Genomic DNA, 15075 nt, shown 5'->3' with positions numbered 1-15075 from the left:
TGAAAACATGATTAATTCACCTCCCGAGTCTATTGAGTTTATAATATCTGCGATTAAAATGCACTCAGCAACTGACATGTTACGGTGAAAAAAAAATTAACCAAAGAAAGCATCAATATATACTTACTTGACTGATTATTTGCAGCATAACGTCTCATCTGCAAACAAACATCCAAACGTGGTGCTCCTTTTGTTCTCTTCTCTTGTTTGGCTAGCTTCAGTATCATCACGCATCGCAAACGGATCGCAAAACATAGCGCATTTTTCAAACTCTAGTGAAGTAGAGCGTCATAATGACGTAGTATTTCGTGCGCATGCGCATTAAACAACATATTCATATATCATGCATGGTTAAATGTTATTTCAGCTTTTCTGTTTAAGTTAAAGTTGTTCTAACTCATTGTGTTGTTAAACTCTGTAAGTTCATAAAACTTTACTCATTAACCTAACTAAAAGTCAATCTTTTTTTTCAATGTAGTCTAGTGTGATTAAAATTAAATGTATTTTAACTGAATTTAAATGCAAATTCATTTTGTTTACATTTGTTTAACTTTTGCTCGCAATTAATACAATTTTAAATGTGTGTTTAATTGACTTAGAACAACATAATGATATTGAAAACTTGTATTATGTTCACAGATGTAAAGTAGCTACAACACATTACTATTAGACTCCTCTCATATATTACATTTTATTTTCAAATATTATGTAGAAAGCTGACACTAGTTGAGTTCATAGAGCAAGGGCTGGTGATAAAAATGTCAACAATAAGTTGTACTGGATTATACTGTATAAGCAGATGTATTGGAAAAATACATTTCAACTGCATAATGCACACAGTATATATTATAGACAAAACACATTTAAAATACATTAACCAATTAATTTTGGACAACACACTTGAGTTGGAATTAAATTCAATTATTTTCCATGTTTTCCATTAAAACTGTTATTTTATATATTAGTCAATACATCAAAATAAATTCCCTTTAATAACTTATAACTTTAACTTTAATAAATTTAAAACACAATAAATCATAATTATTTAAAATGTATGTTTAAGCAAAACTTAGCAGACATTGCAAAGTGCATTTTTTAAAACATGCACTTAAGTGTGTTTATAAATATTGTCATGAAAGTGTTCTTTCTTTAAGTTAAGCTTAATTAGACATTATTACAAAGTGCATTTTTAAAAAGTGTACTTAAGTGTGTTAATAAATATTGTGATGAAAGTGTACTTACTTTACATTAAACTTAATTAGATATTATTACAAAGTGCATTTGTAAAAAGTGCACTTAAGTGTGTTTATAAATATTGTAATGAAAGTGTACTTTCTTTAAAGCTCCAATATGTAGGAATTTTGTAATAAAATTTCCAAAAATAACTTGCACAGTGTGATATATTTCCTCCAGTTGTGTACTCACAATATCTCAAAAGTCTCCAAAGATTTTTTATTTCAGAGAAATTCCGATTTTAAATAACTGGCCGTCCCGGAAAAGAAATGTCGCGCCTCAGTGACGCAATATCCCTTTTTTCCGGTGTGGACCATGTGATAGGATATTCCACCACACCGGATTTTTATTTTTTATTTTTTATTTTTTTTTACAACAACTTTATTGAGTTTTTTTTTTCTTATCACAATAAACAATAAAGACGTCTGACAAAGAATAAAAAAAGAATAAAATAAAAAATATGACCCACCACACCGGAATATCGCATGGTCAAATGCGGAAGTGGTGGTTAAAGCGTTATAGCCATAGACTGTATGGTTATAGCTGTTATGGATCACGAACTCTTTGGCGAGTATGGAAGTGCCAACAAAACGAAAGCGTCCATATTCGGATACACTCAGACTGTGTGACAAACGGAGGAATAAAACCCAGATAAATATCGGCCAGGCGTTTTCGAGATGGAGAGAGCTGCGCGTCAATCTTGGACTTGACCGAGACTCTGGTCTCGCGAGTGTATTGATAGACAGGTAAGACATGCAACTGTCAATAAAAGCACTTACAAACAAAGTTATATTGCTCTTTGTACTTTGGTAAGGCTTTTTGTCACGTGTGGTGACCGAGCTTATGGCAGTACAATTAAATACAATCGGATATGATGTTAAAAAAATATATTTAGTCATTACTTGCAAATGTTCGTTCAAATTTACTTTTAGATATTGGTTTGAACACGTTACACAACACGGCATTAACCATAAAAACGTAAAACTGGACAACATTAACCAAACAAATCATTTGACAAATAGCTGTATGTTGTAACGGGATAATATAGCATAACATTTCACGTTCCTTGCAGTTCATTAATTATGATGAAATAAAATAATACGATCAGACATACAGGTAATACAAAAACGAATAAATTACCTCATCCGTGATCATGATTCATTAATTCCATTTAGATACATCGCTAGATGGTGAAAACGCATTAAAAAAAAACGACATCTCCCATCGTCACCTCCTTCATAGCGTCATCAAGCTTCGCCTTTGTTATTGTTGAAACTGCGCCCTCTTGTGGTCAAATACCAAAGTCGCATACTGGAGCTTTAAGTTAAGCTTAATTAGACATTATTACAAAGTGCATTTTTAAAAATGCACTTAAGTGTGTTTATAAATATTGTGATGAAAGAGTACTTACTTTAAGTTAAACTTAATTAGATATTATTACAAAGTGCATTCGTAAAAAGTGCACTTAAGTGTGTTTATAAATATTATGATAAAAGTGTACTTTCTTTAAGTAAAACTTAATTAGACATTATTACAAAGTGCATTTTTAAAAAGTGTATTTAAGTGTGTTAAGAAATATTGTGATGAAAGTGTACTTACTTTAAATTAGACTTAATTAGATATTATTACAAAGTGCATTTGTAAATATTGTACTTAAGTGTGTTTATAAATATTGTGATGAAAGTGTACTTTCTATAAGTTAAGCTTAATTAGACATTATTACAAAGTGCATTTTTTTAAATGCACTTAAGTGTGTTTATAAATATTGTGATGAAAGTGTATTTTCTTTAAGTTAAGCTTAATTAGACATTATTACAAAGTGCATTTTTTTAAATGCACTTAAGTGTGTTTATAAATATTGTGATGAAAATGTACTTACTTTAAGTTAAACTTAATTAGATATTATTACAAAGTGCATTTGTAAAAAGTGCACTTAAGTGTGTTAATAAATATTGTCATTAAAGTGTATTCCCTTTAAGTACACTTAAGTGGTCTTTAATTTTAATTTTATTATATTATCTGCAAGTGCACTTTTCAAAAAGTATACTTTGATTATTTTAAGCACACAAAAAGTACGCTTTCAATACAATTAAGCACACTTCTTTTTCACAAGGGTATTCACACACGGTTTGCTCAAGGGTAACGTTTCCTCTGAGTTCACTGTGTAGCCTGCTCCCTGAATCATCACGCTTACTCATTAGTGGATGTTAACCGAATCTGTAAGTCAGCTATGCTGTTAACTTCTGAATATTTTATTTCATTCTGGTGTGCTTAACGTTATCATTACTGTGTAATAGTAGCTTATGCTATTAACCAACAAAACATATCCTATTCAATGCATTCACAATCTCTTTCACGGGCATCATTTGTAGTAGCCTATTCACAAACTGTTTTTACTCAAGCGTAGCGTTTTCTCTGAGTTCACTGTGTAGTCTGCTCCCTGCATCATGTAGTTCAATTTTCCACATTTATTTATGTCATTATTTCAGGATCAGTATTTGCTTTCTACCATTCACAAATAAAAATGTCACTGAACTTTTGCTGTGTAATTGTAACAATGAGCACTCAAACACACCAAAACAACAATTACTAAAAACACTCAAAAAAACTGATTTTGCACAGGCATTTTGCACTAGTTAATATTAATTTATTAATAGGCTATATAGAGCTGGTTTATTGGGGTGGTGTTATAAACTACTGTGATGTTTAAAATGTTTATATGTATATATATAGTCATTATACAAATCTAGTGATTGTAAACTAATGTTAAGAAGCGCACATTTGTTAACGAGTGTACTTAACATTGAGAATGTTCAGCAAACAACATGTTCCCAGAACGTTTTATGATAGCCTAAATATAACATTCAGAAAATACTAATAACATTATAAGGACGTTCTGAGAACGTTGTTCTAAGAACGTTTTCTATCAACGTTATGAGAACTTTCATCAATCATAAATAACGTCATAAAGACGTTCCAAGAACCTTGTTCTAAGAACGTTTCCTATCAACGTTATGAGAACGTTCATCCATCACAACATAACGTCAAAAAGACGTTCCAAGAACCTTGTTCTAAGAACGTTTTCTAACAACGTTATGAAAACGTTCATCAATCACAAATAACGTCAAAAAGACGTTCCAAGAACCTTGTTCTAAGAACGTTTTCTATCAACATTATGAGAACTTTCATCAATCACAAATAACGTCAAAAAGACGTTCCAAGAATAAGAACGTTTTCTATCAACGTTATGAGAACGTTCATCCATCACCGCATAACATCATAAAGACGTTCCAAGAACCTTGTTCTAAGAATGTTTTCTATCAACATTATGAGAACGTTCATCCATCACAATATAACATCATAAAGATGTTCCAAGAACCTTGTTCTAAGAACGTTTTCTATCAACATTATGAGAACGTTCATCCATCACCACATAACATCATAAAGACGTTCCAAGAACCTTGTTCTAAGAATGTTTTCTATCAACATTATGAGAACATTCATCCATCACAATATAACATCATAAAGATGTTCCAAGAACCTTGTTCTAAGAACGTTTTCTATCAACATTATGAGAACTTTCATCAATCACAAATAACGTCAAAAAGACGTTCCAAGAACCTTGTTCTAAGAACGTTTTCTATCAACATTATGATAATGTTCATCCATCACAACATAACGTCATAAAGACGTTCCAAGAACCTTGTTCTAAGAACGTTTTCTATCAACGTTATGAGAACTTTCATCAAATCACAAATAACGTCAAAAAGACGTTCCAAGAACCTTGTTCTAAGAACGTTTTCTATCAATGTTATGAGAACGTTCATCCATCACAACATAACTTCATAAAGATGTTCCAAGAACCTTGTTCTAAGAACGTTTTCTATCAATATTATGAGAACTTTCATCAATCACAAATAACGTCAAAAAGACGCTCCAAGAAACTTGTTCTAAGAATGTTTTCTATCAACATTATGAGTACGTTCATCCATCACAACATAACGTCATAAAGACGTTCCAAGAACCTTGTTCTAAGAACGTTTTCTATCAACGTTATGAGAACTTTCATCCATCACAACATAATGTCATAAAGATGTTCCAAGAACCTTGTTCTAAGAATGTTTTCTATCAACATTATGAGAACGTTCATCCATCACAATATAACGTCATAAAGATGTTCCAAGAACCTTGTTCTAAGAACGTTTTCTATCAACGTTATGAGAACTTTCATCAATCATAAATAACGTCATAAAGACGTTCCAAGAACCTTGTTCTAAGAACGTTTTCTATCAACGTTATGAGAACTTTCATCAATCATAAATAACGTCATAAAGACGTTCCAAGAACCTTGTTCTAAGAACGTTTTCTATCAACGTTATGAGAACGTTCATCAATCACAAATAACGTCAAAAAGTCATTCCAAGAACCTTGTTCTAAGAACGTTTTCTATCAACGTTATGAGAACTTTCATCAATCATAAATAACGTCATAAAGACGTTCCAAGAACCTTGTTCTAAGAACGTTTTCTATCAACATTATGAGAACGTTCATCAATCACAAATAATGTCAAAAAGACGTTCCAAGAGCCTTGTTCTAAGAACGTTTTCTATCAACGTTTTGAGAATGTTAATCAAATCAAAAATAACGTCAAAAAGACGTTCCAAGAACCTTGTTGTAAGAACGTTTTCTATCAACGTTATGAGAACGTTCATCAATCACAAATAACGTCATAAAGACTTTCCAAGAACCTTGTTCTAAGAACGTTTTCTATCAACGTTATGAGAACGTTCATCAATCACAAATAACGTCAAAAAGACGTTCCAAGAACGTTGTTCTAAGAACGTTTTCTATCAACGTTATGAGAACTTTCATCAATCATAAATAACGTCATAAAGACGTTCCAAGAACCTTGTTGTAAGAACGTTTTATATCAACGTTATGAGAACGTTCATCAATCACAAATAACGTCATAAAGAAGTTCCAAGAACCTTGTTCTAAGAACGTTTTCTATCAATGTTATGAGAACTTTCATCAATCACAACATAACGTCACAAAGACGTTCCAAGAACCTTGTTCTAAGAACGTTTTCTATCAACGTTATGAGAACGTTCATCAATCACAAATAACGTCATAAAGACTTTCCAAGAACCTTGGTCTAAGAACGTTTTCTATCAACGTTATGAGAACGTTCATCAATCACAAATAACGTCAAAAAGACGTTCCAAGAACGTTGTTCTAAGGATGTTTTCTATCAACGTTATGATAACTTTCATCAATCATAAATAACGTCATAAAGACGTTCCAAGAACCTTGTTCTAAGAATGTTTTCTATCAACGTTATGAGAACGTTCATCAATCACAAATAACGTCATAAAGACGTTCCAAGAACGTTGTTCTAAGAACGTTTTTTACTCAACGTTACAAGAACGTTAATAACGTTGTATGAACGTTCCGAAAACATTTTACTAACGTTTTGTGCTAACATTTACACAACTTTTAAAGAACGTTAGTGAAAGTTGTGGGAACGTTCCCTGTTAGCCATGGACAGCACCTGCTAAGGTCGAACTTAAGAAGGTTTACCTTAAGCAACATCCTAAGGTATAGTTCGGAGAACACACGTAGGAAATGTATACCTGTAGTTAAGGTGTACCTTTTGAGTCTTCGTAGCGCGCTAAGAGACAACGTTATCGGAGAACGCAGCCCTGAATGTTGGTAGCATGCACGTTTAAAAATATGTAAAGCTGAACATAAATCTGCAATTTGCGGCTGATGTCACATTTGCTGTGGCAAAGCATTTCAATAAATTACATCATACAACCAGCCAATTACAATGTTTATGTCTTGAGGATGTGAACGAACCAGGAAGAGGTGAAAACATTAAAGGTAGTCATTTATTCAGTATTTTTTTCACCCTCATGTCGCACCAAACCTGTATGACTATTTCCTCAAGAAAAACAAAAGGTGATGTTAGCAGAATGTTCAAGCTGACATGAGGGTGAGTAGATGATTCAGAATGTTCATTTTGGGATTATTAAAAATAGTTGCTTTCTGAATGTGTAACATTCAATCCAGTGTATGTTTGTTTACACAGGAACATCTAAAGTATACATGTATTCACTTTTAACAGATTTTGGTCCCACCAAAGCCACACTTCCTTCAAAACATATGAAAGTGTACAGCAGGGAGCAAACAAAAGTGTCACAAGAGACGTGTTAAGCAACAACTTTTAAATTAACAACAATAGCCATTATAAAATACAATAATAAAAACACAAGCAAACAATTCAGTCAAAATTGCAAGCAGCACTCTAGTAGACTACAGTATTTAAGTGAAATATAGCCTAGATATAAAGTTATGTAACTTAATTTTCCCCTTAACCAAAATCAATTTGCTCTGGGACAAGTAATAGATTAATAAGACCAAAGATTGCCCGTTTGATATACCCCAGTTGAATTATATCTCATTTTTAACCACTATCTACATTGTAGAGCCAGTGGCAAATTCCCGAAGGACTGGCCAAGATGACGCTGTTCTATGCGGGTACATGAGAGCTGAACGGCTTCTGACGTCCTAGAGCTGGCATCTGCGAAAGCGTGTGAACAGATTGTAATATAGGCACTATGATTATATATTAGTCAAATATTTGAGGTCTAAATAACAACATTCTCACCTGAAAAACTCTTAAAACTACATTTCGTGACACAACAAAAGTAGTATTAAAAAACAAAAACAAATGATGGATTTGCTCGACCACCGTGACAGTCGCCGCAAGCGGAGTGTTACAAACGGTGAAACGGTGATAGTGCTGTTACTGTGTGAATAACGCACGACTGGAAAAGGCTCTCAGCTAATCAGATTCGAGAACCAGAAATAACTGTATATATCAGACATCCCATTTTTCCCGGGACTGTCCCATATTTCACCTCTATTTTTAGTGTCCCGACTTTTTATGAAAAAAAATCATGTTTTGTCTGTCACAGTGTCTGGTTTGTGTTCCCTGGGTAAACACTAGAGGTCCCCTTCCCTCACGGTGTCACTCACTCATGAACTGCAATTCCCACAATATTGTCTGTTCTCATCACTGTTCATTGCACCCAGCCGTTCCCCATTATCATTGTTAGTTTCTGTGTGTATAAAAACCCTGTCTGTGTTAGTGTTTGTTATGGAGTCCTTGTTAAGTTCACACCCCTTACTGAGGTCAGTCTTGCGTGTTCCTGTTTGTTTCTTGTTTTTGGATTACTTATATGGATATTGACCTATTGCCTGGACTGGATGTATGAATACGGATTACCCTTAAATAAAAGCTGCATTATTGGATCTACTTTTGTCTTTGTGTGTGCGATCGTGACAGAAGGACTCCGTCACATTTAAGATCCAGCAGTATGGGGTTTCGTATCCTTCCCCCCACTACTGAGAAGGAGAGGAGAGGAAGATTCAGTCATTTAATGGCCCTACGGCAGCAGGGTCGGTCGGTGAATAGTTTGCCGCAGGCATTTTGGTCCTTATCGAGAGGTATGGGGTACAATGATGCGGCACTGAAGGATTTTTTTAACAACTGCCTCGACGACCCTTTACTCCGATGTGAGATGATGGGGCTGGAGAACCTGGATTTTTGGGAGTTCATTGACTACCTGGAGAGGCGTAACCGGTGGGCTACATCTGACCCACTCGTTTCTCCAGGGGGGAAGGCTGACCTTGCACCGGTGTCTCCGGACAAGATAGCTGCCGCCGAACCGGTGTTTTCATCGGTTGCGGGGCGTGACCTGCCGCAGACCGCGCCGTCTGCCAGCACGGTTATCATGTAAAAAAAATAACATAAATGAATTAGAAATGCACATTCCATTTTGTGGTGAAAGCTCTTGAAATGTTGTGGATAACACGAAATAACACATGGACAAATACTGCCCAGCATGTTCACAATATCAAATTAAATTTGTGAAGAAAATAATTATGTATTTCATCCACAAAAGGGACAGTCTGGACCACAGACTCGTCCGGGGATGGAGTGGACTGGTGTCCAAGCTGGCCGATCCGCCACTGAGATCTGTCCGAGCAATCAATATCCTGAAGGTTTCACGAGTCTCAGCGCTTTCAATTCCCCAGGCCGTCATGCCAGAATCTCGGTCCGCCGAGACTGCTGATCCAGAGCCAGTCGCCTGCACAGCTGATCCAGAGCCAGTCGCCTGCACTGCCGATCCAGAGACTGTTCACGTCACGTCTGCCGATCCAGAGACTGTTCACGTCACGTCTGCCGAGCCTGTGTCTCCGGACAAGATGGCCGCCACCGAGCCTGTGTCTGTTCCTGAGCTGGTGTCTGTTCCTGTTAATAAGCCAGTGTCTCCAGACAAGATGGCCGCCGCCGAGCCAGTGTCTCCGGACAAGATGGCCACCGACGAGCCTGTGTCTGTTCCTGAGCTGGTGTCTGTTCCTGTTCCTGAGCCGGTGTCTGTGCCTGTTCCTGAGCCAGTGCCTGTTCCTGAGCGGGTGCCTGTTCCTGTTATCGAGGGATCGTCACTGCCCTGGCCGCCTGATGGGTCGTCTGCTTCGCCCTGGCCGCCGGCTAAGCCGTCACACCCTGTTCCTGTTCCCCTTCATGGACCTGGCCTGGACTGGATGTATGAATACGGATTACCCTTAAATAAAAGCTGCATTATTGGATCTACTTTTGTCTTTGTGTGTGCGATCGTGACATTGTCCCATATTTTTCTTTCCTAAATTGTCTTTGCTAGGTGATCATAGTAGCAGTCCTCTTTCATGCCAGAATAGCCTAATTAAAGGTATAGCCAATCTCGTCATTGTACATTTTGCAGAACAAAATTTCCAGTCCGATCCAATTCCAATCACAATTCGTTATCGATTAACTTGCAGTTAGTGAAGGTGGGATATTAGAGAGCATGGAGGAGGTCAGACGCAAAGATGTCAAAGAAGCATCTGTGTAGCTACATTTATAAAGGATCTTCAAAAATAGTTTATCAAGTTATTATGCGCTGTAAATTGTGAAAAAAGAACTCAATGTAGTATCACGCTGAATGACACCAGAAGTGTGCGATCCCGAAATCAATCATGTGGAGTATCTCACGTAAATACACTTGGTTATGGCTCAAGTGAACTTAACCATTCTGTCCCATATTCCACCATGAGAAACCTGGTTACCCTACATTATGTAGACAATCGTTTCCTCTTAATTCACTGAACCACAAAATGTGTTTTTTTTTTTTCTCTCTCTCTCTCATTCATTCAGCAAAATATTTAATTATCTCTTGTCTATTGACCATATGCAGTTTTCTGCAGAAGAGATGGCACTGAGAAAAATAAATGTCCCTAAATCCCTTGCAGTTCTGATAGGATATTGGTTCTTTTCCTCTGCTTGTGGATGACTTATCTCTCATACACTTTGACATGACGCTGTAATTCCATACACCTCAGTCAGAGAGGATTTGTAGAGGATGGTCTGACATGCTGGGACATTGCCTGCAGTAGCATAAGAATGCGATCTGAGAGTATGTGGAAATGACAGGGGTCTGTTTACTCAAATGTTGAACATGCAACTTATATGTACACATCTTTTATTTCTTTAGAACGCCAGAATAGTAGTAATAATAATACTACTAATAAAACATGATTATTCAAAAGTAAATATCTTCCCATTTTTCTCAAACATGTTCTTGGTAGAAAATACATAGTGTGCCATTAATTTAAAGTGTCGTGAAACTATCAGTTCTCACTGTATTCCTATATTGGAAACATTGTACAAATGCACAAATTTATGTCATTCATTTCTGTAAAATAGTTCTGTCAAAAAAGGTAAAGCTTCTAAGCAAGTTATTTTTGTGTATAATATGCAGTCAGACGGTCAGTAAACAGACTGTGTGTGGTCTGTGATTGTGTACTGATCCAAATCACATCTGATGGTGTTCAATCATTGTCGACTTGACGGAAGACTTTTTAAGATATTTTAAGACATATAAGACTTGGGAGCAGAATGCAACCCTGCATCCCAATTTATATATTATCCATCTTAAATATAAAAAAAAAAAAAAAGAAAAAACATGAGCAGAGTTCTCGGCATGAATGGCACACTACTGGCAGATCAACATGCCACTTTTTTTTCTCACCAATACAATAGGAAGAACTGTTTTCTTGAAATTTAATTAAATAAAATGTGGAGTGTGTAAATGAGGATGTAAACTGTGGCAGGAAGATTGAAAGGCTGTTTGCGGTCTGTTTCTTTCAACTGTTTTTATTTCCAGCAAATGTACTTCCTGTCTCCCTGTAGTCTTATCTTACATTGCAGACATTGCAGTTTATTTCTCTGGCCACATCTGCAGTCCTCATTCCTCACTTTGTGAACAAAATGCATTTTGTGGTCCAGACTGTCCCTTTTGTGGATGAAATACATAATTATTTTCTTCACAAATGTAATTAGGGCCCGAGCACCGATGGTGTGAGGACCCTCTTGGAATTGCTCTGTTTATTATTAGGGCCCGAGCACCGATGGTGTGAGGACCCTCTTGGAATTGTTCTGTTTATTAGGGCCCAAGCCCTGAAAGGGCGCAGAGCCCTATTGTTTTCGTTAGGATTATTATTATTATTAGGGCCCAAGCCCTGAAAGGTCGAAGGCCCTATTGTTTTCGGTAGGATTATTTATTAGGGCCCAAGCCCTGAAAGGGCGAAGGCCCTATTGTTTTCGTAAGGATTTTTTTTTTTTTCTTTTTCTTTTTTTTCTTCATTTATTTTATTTTTTTTTTGCCTTTTTGCCACTTTTGGGGCCCTTAACATGCTCAAAAACTCTTGAAACTTTGCACACAGGTCAGAACCCGCGGCCATCAGGGCCGGACTGAAGCTGGTACCTGGGCGTGGCAGGGGGGCTCGACAGCGCCCCCTGGAATGGGGTCCGAAATCTTAGTCCATATATCAAACACGCTTGCATGTAATAATATGAAACTCAGTACACATATAGATCTCATCGGGCCGCACAACTTTCGTGCTCTGAGTTTTACAAAAGCCCAACAGGAAGTCGGTTATTATACGTTGTTTGGAAAACGCATACAATGGAATGTGAAATACTCCTCCTAGGGAATTCATCCGATCGCCGCCAAACTCGGTGTGAATGAAGTCAAGACATTGAGGATTAATTCTTGCGAACAGATTTTTGATATCTCGAACGGTTTGGCCATGGCGAATAATGGGACACAGGAAGTGTGTTATAACTTCTGCATACATTATCTGATCTTGCTGAAACTTCAGCAGTGTATTCGTTGTAAGAGGCCGATCACATGGATGTGACCTTTGTGAGTCAAAGTTATAGCGCCACCAACTGGCAACAGGAAGTGTGTCACTTTCAAAATGCTTTGAAATCACTTTCTTATTTTTACCCGATTTGCTTAAAACTTTATGTGTATAATGTAGACACCCGGCAGATGTAGACCTGTGAAAGGATTATTGATATCTTAGATACTGTTGCCGTGGCAACGCATCAAACTTTAATATTCTTTTCAGATGCATTTGAGACTCTTAACATGCTTGAAATTGGATGAAACTCGACAGACACATAACACTTATTAGCCAGTAGACATGTGAAAAGTTTCAGAAACGGGCGTGGCAGGGGGGCTCAACAGCGCCCTCTTGAACAGGGTCTGAAAACTTGGTCCATATATCAAACACGCTTGCATGAATTAATATGAAACTCGGTACACATATAGATTTCATGGGGCCGAACAACTTTCCCTCTGTCAAGTTTCACGCCAGCCCAACAGGAAGTCGGCTATTATGGGTTGTTTGGAAAACGCTTGCTGTGGAATGTGATGTACTCCTCCTAGAGAATTCATTCAATCACCTCCAAACTCAGTCAGCATGAAGTCAAGACATTGAGGATGCTAAATTGCGGACGGATTTTTAATATCTCGAACGGTTTGTTCGAGGCGAGGAAACGAATTTATGGCGAGAAAAGAGAAACACGAAGTGGAATAACTTCTGCATACATTAACTGATCTTGATGAAACTTCAGCAGTGTGTTTGTGGTAAGAGGCCGATCAGATGGATGTAACTATTGTGAGTCAAAGTTATAGCGCCACCAACTGACAGCAGGAAGTGTGTCACTTTCAACATGCTTTTGACAAAAGTGGGGGGGTTAGTTTTACCAACAGTTACAAACATCCAGTGGTGGAGGAAGTACTGAATCTCAGTACTTAAAGGTACCGTATGTAGGATTGTGGACAAAACTGGTACTGCAATCACTTTAAAAATACTGTAGAGCCATGTATCCCCTCCCCCTCCCCCCTGACTCGAGGTTGCCAGATAAGCTGCAGGATTCAGCAGAAACGTATGCTGCTTCAATGAGCTTCCAATGGCAAGTGACGGCGAGACGTTTTTTTTTCTGTTAATTGTGTTTATGCTTTATGAGAGATATTTTGATGAGTAATTACTTATTTAAAAAATGCACTAATTGTTGAGGTGCTGGGGCCATAATAGCTGAAGAGATAAGCGTTTTTGATTTGATATTTAATTTGATTTGATTTCTTTATTTTGAACATATAAATACAATTACAACTCAAAAAAATCTGAGGAAAAAAAAGGATAATAGTAAAACAAAACAAAAAACATATAGACTTAAACAACAAAATAATACTTCCTTATTTTTCAATACGAAAAAAAAAAAACCTCAATTTACAAGTGCTAAAGTTTTTGTCATAAGTAGGCTAAAAACAGAATAAACATTTGCCACAGAAATTATAACACGGGACAAATTCAATATCACCAATGGCTATCACAGGGTTGTTTTCAGTCCCATCAGAAAATATTGTTAGAGACTAGAGTAACTAAATTACATTAGCAATGGTCATACAGGTCAACTTGCAGCATGTGTAACTTAGTTCACGATATACGTGAAGAACGAATGACGAATAATTTTTTCTGAGGTAAAGTTAGGCTTGTCTCAATTACGTTTCAAATTGCCATAATGGGCGTGCTAATGTTTTCATCAGCGTCTCAGCATAATGACAGAGAAACGGGCTCCTATAATGCATTGCAAATGCATACGTCCATGTGAGCTAACGTTACGTTGCTTGAACATGCATAACTTTGTTCGACTGTCATGAATATATGAAATGTCCATTGACATCCAGTACAAGTTAGCCAAGCATAGATGAATCTTACCTGTCTAGGAGAAAATTAGCAACGTTGGCGTCTGTGTTCAAATTCTTCTCCGTTTTCAGCCGCCTCCATCTTTCAAAAGCATCTCCTATACAAATTCTGGTTTTATTTCGGACTTTGTCACAACGAATTTCTGAATTATAACGAGGTCTTTTTGATTTAGTAACGTTAGACATTTTTATCCGACTAGAGTTAGGGTAGGTTAGATTAGAGCAAAGCTGGCAACCCGGATCCCGAAACACTACTGACTTTGTGATTGGTAGATAGGTGGAGGGCGGCGGGTCAGGCCAAAACACAAAATGACAACATCAACATCAGTTGAGGGCTGCAAGTCCACTTTTTAACTGACAATATCCTAGCCATACTACTGTTGTCAGTGATATAAGTATTTGAAATGAACATGATTTCTTAATGTCTAGTGACACATCAGGGCAATTTTATGATTAATTGAAATAGATTTCTTACATACAGCTCCTTTAAGTAAAAGTACAAATAACCAGAGACATATTTACTTTAGTAAAAGTAAAAGTACCACAATGAAAACCCTACTTAAGTAAAAAGTAAAAAGTACCTGATTTTAAATGTACTTTAAGTATTAAAAGTAAAAGTACTTTCATAACAATTTATTCTCTTAATGTCTATATTCTAATAATTAGGGCTGTAACAATATGCAATATGAAACCGTTGACA

Source organism: Scardinius erythrophthalmus (genome assembly GCF_964197995.2).
Source record: "Scardinius erythrophthalmus genome assembly, chromosome: 10".
In the NCBI taxonomy this organism is placed as follows: Eukaryota; Metazoa; Chordata; class Actinopteri; order Cypriniformes; family Leuciscidae; genus Scardinius; species Scardinius erythrophthalmus.
The sequence above is the reverse complement of the archived record's forward strand: the minus strand, read 5'-3'. Positions refer to the sequence as shown.